Raw genomic sequence first — 10,945 nt, 5'->3', positions numbered from 1 at the left:
GCCTTACCTATTCCTGCTGCCAGCCCTGTCATAAGGTATTTGGAGAATTTTAGACAGTTCACTGAATAAACCGGGTATGGCTGGACAAGTACATAGGGACCAAAGCTGACAGGTACTTATATGCCTGACAAAGTAGTTTAGCCATAATTAAGCTTCAATCCTGCAAGTGTTGGGGAATTTTGAACAGGAATTGAAAGTTATCAGCAGATAGGTAGCATGTATTGTTTTCTTAGAGGAGAAGGTACAGAAGAGATCTGAGGTCAGAAATAAAAATTTAAATAGCAGGTAAATAACATGTGCAAATATATAAAACATTTAGAAGAGAACCAAGGGAAAATGTCAAAGAAATCAAGGGCATAGAGTTCATGCAAAGAAGAAATAATGAAAAAAAAAAAAAATCATAAGTATGTCAAGTCCTTTAGCTTTGACTATAAGAAAATTCATCTCTGCCTGGGCTGCTTCAGTAATATATGAGTGGAAGAAGGATGGATTAACTGCTTTCCCTTTCCCCTCCTAAAAAGCAAGCTAGAGAGAAAGATAGGTTGTTGGAGAAATTCCTTAAAAATGCAAAAATTAAGCATATATGTAATCAGAAAGGAAGCATGTAGAAAATAATAAGTTGAAAGGAAATGGGTAGACCACAATCCATAGATATTAAAACCAAACCCACTGCAATCAAATTGATTCCAACTCATAGTGACCCTATAGGACAAAGTAGAACTGCCTCATAGGGTTTTCAAAGCTGTAAATCTTTACAGAAGCAGACTGCCTCCTCTTCCTCCCACAGAGCACCTGGTGGGTTCAAACTACCAAACTTTAAGTAGCCCAATTCTTTAATCACTGCACCACCAGAGCTACTTCTCATAGAGTACTGATGAGGATTTTAGCCTCAATAAAGAGGTGTGAAACCTCCTCTTTAGGGACTTGAGAAAAGGAAAAAAAAAAGGTTAATGTGCACATAGTTACTATTTTAATTGGAAAGGTAAAATGCTGAGCCATTTGGTCCTCAACGGCCACAACTTTCTGTGGTAGGAGAAATAATTTTTTTAGACTGATACACAGTTTCTCATAGATGGTTGGGGTCCTTATAGAGGTAACACAAATCTAGAATATCTAGTATGAGAAGAAGTTTATCAAAGGGGAGTGGAGAAAATATTCTTTCCATATTCATTGTAAGCTTTCCTCTCTTCTTTATTTCTTCTGTTATTTTTTTTCTGTTTTTCCTCCTCCACATGCCCCAAATATTTAGAATTTCCTGTTTTCCCTGTTCTTCAAAGTTCACACTTGCGGCTGACAGTTCACATTCATCAAGGCCCTGAGAGGGGCCAAATAGGGAAACATTCAGGCCTGAGAATGGCCAGATTACAGTTGTAAACTTCCTGTTTTTGTTCTTACAGCCTTTTTCCCTCTTCTTGTTTCCACATGGCTTGCTTCTTTCTTCATCTTTCCTCTCTGCACCCCCTCCATTTCTTTCCCCCACTGTTGGAATTCTAAAATGCTGCTTCAAAGTCTGTGGTAGTCCAATCTACACTTCTACCACTTTTTTTTTTTTTTTTTTTTGTGGTAGTCCAATCTACACTTCTACCACTTTTTTTTTTTTTTTTTTTCTAATGTCTGGCAGCCATGTTGAATTTATACTTGCTAAGAACAAGATTTGAATGAGTTACCCTTGCATATATCTGGGGGATATATCCCTTGTGGCTTCCTGCACAGTGGAAAAATAGTATTCAGTAGTTTCAATTCTTACTTCTGTATACCACACCATCTAGAAAAACACTTTCTCCAGGGTCAAATAATAGTTCTGAACTTCAATCTGATTTGCCAATCTGAACAAACCACTCTAGTCTAGAAATTTGACTTCTCCCTGTTTGGCTTGAATTTATATTATTGTACATACATCTCACTGAGGCAACAAGAATAAGATTATACTGATTTATTCATACCAGTTAGGATCTACTTGGACCTGAGGCTGGGGTCAATCTCATCTCAACCAAATGGCTCCTATGCAATAGGGAGAGGATAAGATGGATTCTGAGGAGTCAATAAAATGTCTACTACTTAGGGAGCTCTGATGGCATAGTGCCTAAGGCACTTGACTGCTAACCAGAAGGCTGGCAGTTCAAGCCCACCAGCCGCTTCTCCGAAGGGGGGTTAGGCAATCTACTTCCACAGTGATACTGCCTCGGAAGCCCATGGAGGGGTCCCTATGTGTTGGATCTGACTCGACAGCAGTGAGTTCAGCTAATTACTTAGGCTAAGTGGCACTCATACTCACCCTCTTTTGTACGTAGGCCCAGTTTCATAGTCTTAACCTGTGCAGAGCACACCTATGCTTGGTTTAATGCTCTGCTGTCACTGACTTGAAATTCTTAACGATTTTGAACAAAGGCTCAGCATTTTCATTTTTCCCTGGCCCCTAAATTTACACAGCCCATCCTGCCTCTGTGCTCCTTCATAATTTTTTTCAACTTTTATTTCAACTTTAGATATAAAAGAAATCATTAAGAACTTTGTAATCTATCTTCATGGTTGACCACTGTTTTCAGAATGGCATTGCCATTCTTAGAACTATTACATAGAGTCTGTCACTTTACCCATGATAAATTTGAACTGAGTCAACTTACAGCTACCTGTTAGTTACCGTTTCTTTGTGTACACATCTATCATTGTAGTACATAGGGTACATAGTAATAATTGCAATTAATTACTTCATTATGTTCTGTCACAAGTTTGAATTGAATGAAAAAATGAGGATATTGTATTACTTTTTATATCTCTAGGGATGAGTACAATGAATGAATATTAGTGGAACAAAATTATCATCCTGGAGTTCTGAACCATGCCAATGCTATTACAAAATAAGCATTATACTGCTTGAAAAAGAGCTCTCAGTATTCCCATACCTACTTTTAACTATGACTGGGCACTTACAGCAACTTAAGCTTTCAGGGTGATAGTTGAGAGAGATTTAGAATGAATGGGGAAAGAAGGAAACTGAAAAATATCTATCACAGTTATGAGATCAGCTATAGCAATGAGTGCTGTTTTATTAACCTTTCTTTTCTAAATTTCTCTTCAGTAAGACAAGCCCAGGGGCATCAGAGAGGAATTGCATTATAGTTCGAGACTCTTCCTACTCCAATTCTGTTCTCAAACCTTACTCTTTTCTCTGATGTCAATATGACTTAACTGCCTACAATCGTTCTTTTCATTGTTTATCCTTCACAGGTGTTCCCTTCAATATATCTCTTTCACTTGTAAGTTTGTCTAGGCACTGATCCCTGGAAGACCTGAACTGATGAAAAAAGGCAAATCCAGAATTTATCCTAATCCATAAAGCAACTACACACTGTACAAATTTTACAGATATTTCAGAAAAGTTGAAAATAATCAATTAAATGCAGAGAACATTAGAGATACTTATTCAACTTCATGTTTTTATTTTTTATCTCCCTCAAGATACTGGATAGAATATCAAGATACTATCTTCTAGGCATGAATTCAAAGCTCAATAAATAACACTCTTAGTTACAAAACAAATCTCTTTGTTTCTATTTGTTCAGTAGAAAATAATGCCAGATGAGTCTAATTCTGAAATTTTGTGCTGACCTTCTGTGGATAAAAAATGAAAAATGATAAATAAAAGTCAGATATAGGAAATTAAATTCTTGAACAAAATCCTCCTTTAATTTCCCCTCAAACAAAATCCTTCATAGTTTTGGCCAGTGTATAAACTTGAATAATTATATACTTACTCAAAACTGCCTCTGAAGCTTAAAACCTTCAAACATATCATCAGAATATATTTTGATCTCTAAATTAAACATTAATTAAACACTCCATCTTCAAATAATTTATTAAAATGAGTATCTGGAGCCAGCAATTTGCATATGTTGATATATTTTAAGTTATCAATAAAATTGTTTGGGACCTGGTCTTGCAATTAATTTTGAAATTATTAATCAGTCCAGTTATTTGCAATGTGGGAATATTCAGAGTATATTTTTGATGTAAAAATAAAAAGTTGATCCTGATATTTAAGATACAATAATTGAAATGTAGTTTTTCTTTGCTTCACACTCAGGGTATTCCCAGATCATGAGTTTCAGTTCATTATTCTGAACATTTTATTAGTGATCATTTCTAGTTCAAAAAAGGAGAGAACTGATTACTGGATTTTACAATGTCCCAGCTGACAGATAGTCTTCTCCCCGATACACTCAATATATAACTGCTTATGTACTCAATTCCATCATGTCTTAGTTCATCCCTACCCACAATGGGCTCTACAATTTAGTCAGACTGAATTATTTGGTGTCCTTTCGTCTGGAGCTGATTCCTAGATATGAGGCACCTGTGATAGTTAGAGTTGTATGTCACCTTGGTTGGGCCTGGTTCAGTGGCTGGACAGCTGGTGGCAGTTAGTCCCATGATGACACTGGCAATTAACTCCATGGTGGGATCTACCACAAGCAGCTGAGTAGCTGCTTTGGGTATATAGTTTGCTTCCCATTTATAAGAAGCAGCTTTGGGAATGGTCTCTAGCTTATGGCATGCTTGGACCCTGCATGTAGCCGTGTCGTTGTTCAGCAGCCTGCCATGCTCTGCTGACCTTGGGACATACAATGGACTTGAATTAATAGCCTGCCATGTTGTTTGTTAACATCGGGATTTTGCCATTTTTTTTGCCAACCTTGGGCTTATTAGCCTCAGCAGCCAGTAGCTGCTTCAGTGTAGAGATGTCTCTAGCTTCAGTGGGCTGGGAACAGGAGGCAGAGCTGAAGCCACAGTTCAAGGGGCTTTCACACAGCCCCTAGAGCCTGGCACTTTGAACTCAGACTTCTAGCCTCCTGAACTGTAAGACAATAAACTCCTGTTTGTTAAGGCCATCCCATTTGTAGTATATTCTTGTCAGAGCAGCACTAGGTAACCAGAACAGATGCCCTTCTCCTGAACTTCAGTCATTTGAAATATTTCCCATCTTTCCATATCTTGCTCTAAACAAGTATGCAGGAAAATAATAAGAAAGGATCCCTGGTGGAATAGTTGTCAAAGTGCTTGGCTGCTAAAGCTAAAGGTTGGCAGTTTGAACCTACCAGCTGCTCCACAGGAGAAAGATGTGACAGTCTGCTCCTGTAAAGATTGACAGCCTCGGAAACCCTGTGGGGCAATTCTACTCTGTCCCATGGGTCACTATGATTCCAGACCAATTTGATAGCAATGGGTTAATAAATAGGAAAACTCAATTGTAATTATGAGAATTGGATCTTAATCTCAGTTCTGCTGATAACAGCCTATGTACATTTTGGCAAGTTTTTACCTCTCTCAGCCTCAGTTTTCTCATCTGTAAAATGAGAAAGCATACACAAATCAATGGTTCTTGGAATGTGTTCCCTGGACTAGCATCATCACCATTACCATCTGGGAACTTATTACAGATGCCAATGTGCAGAGTCCGTTCCAGACCCACTGAATCAGGAAATCTGGGTGTGATAACCCACAAATGATACTGATTTTCTGAGGCTCAGTGCATTTTTTATACATGAATAAGCCTTTCTCCTATCTAATCCCCTATGTAGAAATTAATAGAGAAAGGAAAAAAACAAAAACAAAAATAGGTATTGAGCCCTAACAAGTATGAACTTTCAAAAGGTGTGTTGCTGTTACTGCTGTTAGCTGCCATGGAATAAGTTCAGATTCATAGTGACCTTACACACAACAGAACGAAACACTGCCTGACCCTGCACCATTCTTACAATCGTTGCCATGTTAGTTGCAGCCACTGTGTTAATCTAGTTCATTGATGATCTTCCTCTTTTTCACTGACCCTCTTCTTTGCCAAGCATGATGTCCTTCTTCAGGGACTAGTCCTTCCTGATATAATGTCCAAAGTATGTGAAAACAAACCCTCATCATTTTCCCTTCTAAGCAGCATTCTGGTTGTACGTCTACCATGACAGATTTGTTTTTCCTCTGGATGTCCACGGTACATTCAATATTCCTCACCAACCTTGTAATTCAAAGGCATCTATTCTTCTTTGGTCATCCTTATTCACTGTGTCTAGCTTTCCCATGCATATGAAGTGATTGAAAATACCATGGCTTGGGTCAGGTACACCTTAGTCCTTAAAATCACATATTTGTTTTTTACCGTTTGATGTCTTTTGTAGCAGATTTGCCCAATGCAATGCACCATTTGATTTCTTGACTGCTGCTTCCATGAGCATTGATTTAAGATCCATGTAAACTGAAATCCTTGACAACTTCAGTATTTTGCCAGTATGTCATGGTGCTGTTTATTGGTCAAGTTAAGAGGATTTTTGTTTTCTTTATGTTGAGGTACATTTTATATTAAGACTGTAGTCCTTTATCTTCATCAGTAAATGCTTCAGGTCAAGTTCACTTTTGACAAGCAAGTTTGTGTCATTTGTATGTCACATGTTATTAGTAAGTCTCCCTCCAATCCTGATGCTATGTTTTCATAAAGTACAGCTTCTTTGATTATTTGTTTAGCATACGGATTGAATAAGTGTGGTGAAAAGATACAACCCTTACACATGCCCTTCCTGATTTTAGTCATGCAGTATCCCCTTCTGTTTGAACAGCTGCCTCTTGGTCTACGTACAGGCTGTTCATAAGCACAATTAAGTGTTCTAGAATTCACATTTGTTGCAATGTCATTCATAATATGTTATGATCCACATACTGAATACTTTTGTATAGTCAATAAAAGGTAAACCTCTTTCTGACATTTTCAGCTTTCAACCAAGATCCATCTGACTTCAGATGGACATCAAGATCTATCTGATATCCTTCATTACAGGACCTCTTCTGAATCCAGCTTGATTTTCTGACAGTTTCCTGTTGATGTTGATGTTGCAACTGTTTTTGAATTATCTTCAGCAAACCTTTACTTGTATATGATATTAATGACATTAGTAAATAATTTCTTTTTTTTTAATTTTTTATTCTAAGAGTTTGTTTTACATTCAACATTACATGTACATCTAGTTTCACTCCCCATTTACCATTTCCAACCCTAACCCAGTCTCCTCCCCTCCCTGCCCAGTAACCCTCCCCCTCATGCCCTTCATAATCGTGCGCTCCTGTGTGTCCTGCATTTCTTCCATGTGAATGTTGCGCCTGTGGTGCCCCATGGTTGCTTGCTCCAAGGATGCATCTCCATAGAGTATGTGGGTGTGTCACCCTGGGTTGAATGATCTGCATGTACATGTTGTTTACTATTGGGCTGAGAGCCAGCCCTGGAAGTGATATTTATTCCAGGCCCAGAATGTATCACAGGCCCATAGTATTGGGGGTCTCACCAGACTCCATCTGACCAGTAATTCTGGGCATTATTGAGTTTTTGGATTTTGTTCCACATTTTTACTCCCACTCTTTCCAGAATCTCCAGATTTGATCCTTTCCTGAGTGGTTGGCATTGCTAGCCAGGCATGATCTAGTTCTTCTGGTTTCAAGGGCCTTCGTGTCCTAGGGCTGATTGCTTCCAAATGCCCTTGTGTTTTTGCACTCTTCACTTCCAATGCTAGGAGACCATTAGCTGCATCTTAGATGGCTGCTTGAAAGCTTTTAAGTCCCCAGTCACTACTCGCCAATGTAGAATGAGGAACAAGGCTTTTATGTATATGTGTCAATTGAGTCTGGTGTCCACCTGTCCTATGGTCCTGAGACAGTTGATCCATTGGATCTCTCTCCCACAGTGTCTGGGTGTCTGTGAGGGATCACTCTATGTCTGTCTTCTGTTGTTTCTGTAAGGATTGCAGGTATTTTGTATCACTAGTATCTGTGCAAGATTAGCCTCCACTGAAGCTATCCTTGGTCTAGAATATACTCCTGTTCACTGATCCTCTTAGATGTTTATCTGTTTATCTGTAGCCTGGTGTTTGGTATTAATGGTAATGCAGTATTGTGGACATACTGTTTGGTATTAGCATCTATCTCCTATGTGCACAATTCAGTGTCCTCTCTTTTCCTACTGTTATCATGGTGGTCACACACTCTTTCCATACATTCCTCCCCTTATCCACATCATCATGAGGGCCCCAACTAGCCCAAAATTAATCCCTCCCCTTTGCTCCCCACCCTGGTAACCAACAAAGTGAGTTCCCAATTCCAGGCAAACCCTTCTTTGGTCACTTTTCTTTAAAATGGGCATGAATTTGGATCTCTTCCAGTCCGTTAGTCAGGTGGTTGTGTTCCAAATACTGGCAACAATGTATTTATAATTGTTAATTGTGTCGACTGTATAATCATCAGTAAAATTCACATAATTCTACAAATATTTAGTGGTGGTGTTATGTGCCGTGGAGTTGGACCTGACACATAGCGACCCCTCCTGGGGTTTCTGAGGCATTATCACTACGGAAGTAGATTTTCCAAGCTTCCTTCTGAGGAGTGACTGGTGGGTTCGAACCACCAACCTTCTGGTTAGCAATCAAGTGCCTTAGGCACTATGCTACCAGAGCTCCTACAAATATTTTGTAGTAACGAACAATCCACAGATATATATTGGAAATTTAGGCAATTAAGATGAATACCCCTCCCATCATCAATTCTTGATAAACCATATAAATTAGAGTCAAAGGTATAATTATGAACAGGATAGTTAAGTATAAAGACAGTTTACTAATGTTAATCTCAAGTGTTTGTTTCTCTGTCCCTTCTCATTTATGTTTAAGGTATTTTGACACAAGAGACAAAATTGCAACTTAAGAACAAAAAATAGAGATCTGTCATAAAGTAGGGACAAACATCCTAAAATGTACAGTTTACAATTTTATGGAAACTTTTCCCAAATTGTTCCTAATCTTAGCTGCATAAATGTACATCTACATAAAAGTGTAATAAGTAAAATTAGTAGTAATTTGGTAGGTTTTGGTTAACTCTTCTAGGATTATTTCTCAGAAATTAAGAATACTGGTTACTGTAACCCATTTCTGTATAATAGCTTCTGACTGACAACAACTCTAGAGGATAGGACAAAAGTGGCCTATAATAATGTTTCCTAGGCTTTAATCTTTACAGACCACCACTTATCCATCAGTTGGTCATATTGTGGTGCCTTGAGTGCTGCTGTGAGGCTGGAGGCTATACTACCAGAATTTCAAATACCAGGGGGTGGACAGGTTTCAGAAGAGCTTCCAGACTATGACAGACTTAGAAGAAGGAAGGGATTATCCACTTCTAAAAAATTGGCTATGAATAGCAGTGAAACACTGTCTGATATATTACTGGAAACCTTTATGAGTAGCCCTGAAATATTGTCTAATATAGTGCCATATGAACCCCTAAGGTTTAAAGACACTCAAAATATGACTGGGGGAGAGCTGTTTCCTCAAAGTAGACTCAACCTTAATAACATGGATGGAGTAAAGCTTTCAGGATCTCCATTTGCTATTGAAGCATGACTCAAAATTGAAGAATAGCTGCAAACATCCTTTAATAATCAGAACATAGAATGTCTGAACTATGAATGTAGGAAAATTGGAAGTTGCCAAAAATGAAATGGAAAACATAAAGATTGATATCCTAGGCATTAGTGAGCCAAAATGAACTGGTTTTGGCCATTTTGAATCAGACAATCTTATGATTTTCTGTGTCGGGAACTACAAATGGAAGAGGAATGGTGTCATATTCATCCTACAAAATATTTCAAGACCCCATCCTGAAGTACAATGGTGTCAGTGATAGGATAATACCCATACACCTACAAAGAAGTCCAGTTAATACTACCATTTTTCAAACTTACTCATCAACCACTAAAGCCAAAGAAGCAACTGAAGATTTTTACTGACTTCTGCAGTCTGAAATTGACTAATTATGCAATCAAGATGTATTGATGAATACTGGTGATTGCAATACAAAAATTGGAAACAGAAGAATCAGTGATAGAAATGATCATAAAGATTTTATGATGGAATTTTGCAAGATCAACAACTTATTCATTGCAAATACTTTTCTTCAACAAAATAAATGGTGGTTGTACACGTGGACCTCACCAGATGGAATACACTGAAATAAGATTGACTGTATCTGTGGCAAGAGGTAATGGAGAAACTCAGCATCATCAGTCAAAACAAGACCAGTAGCTGACTATGGAACATACCATCAATCACTCAAATGCAAGTTCAAGTTGAATCTGAAGAAAATTAAATCCACAAGGGCTGAAATATGACCTTGATTATATCCCACCTGAATTTAGAGATCATCTGAAGAACAGATTTGATGCACTTAACATCACTGATTGAAAACATATGAATTGTGGGATGACATCAAAAACATCATACATGAAGAAAGCCATTAAAAACATCAAAATATTAAAATATCATACATGAAGAAAGTTAAAAAGATAGGAAAAGAAGAAAAGTCCAAAATGAATGCCAGAAGAGACTCCAAAACTTGCTTTTGAATGTTGTTGTTAGGTGCCATCAAGTCATCTCTGACTCATAGTGACCCTATGCACAGCAGAACAAAATACTGACAGATTCCACATCAGCTCCATGATCCTTGCTATACTTGAGCCCATCACCACAGCCACTGTGTCAATCCATCTTGCTGGGGGACTTCCCCTCTTTTGTCAACCCTCCACCTTACCAAGTATGACATTCTTCTCCAGGGAATGGTCCCTTGACAACATGACCAAATTAGGTGAGACAAAGTCTGGCCATTCCAACTTCCAAGGAGCATTTCGGCTGCATTTCCTCCAGGACAGATCTGTTAGTTCTTTTTAGCAGCCCATGGTACTTTCAGCATTCTTCACCAGCACCACAACTCAAAAGTATCAATTCTTCTTCAGTCTTCCTTATTCATTGTCCAGCTCTCACATGCATATGAGGCAATTGAAAATATCATGGCTTGTGTCAGGTGCACCTTAGTCCTCAAGGAGAAATCCTTGCTCCTCAGTACTTGAAAGAGATCCCTTGCA

The sequence above is a fragment of the Orycteropus afer genome, unplaced genomic scaffold, assembly GCF_000298275.1.
Source record: "Orycteropus afer afer isolate SDZICR_OR568_19922 unplaced genomic scaffold, OryAfe1.0 scaffold00151, whole genome shotgun sequence".
NCBI classification, from domain to species: Eukaryota; Metazoa; Chordata; class Mammalia; order Tubulidentata; family Orycteropodidae; genus Orycteropus; species Orycteropus afer.
The sequence above is the reverse complement of the archived record's forward strand: the minus strand, read 5'-3'. Positions refer to the sequence as shown.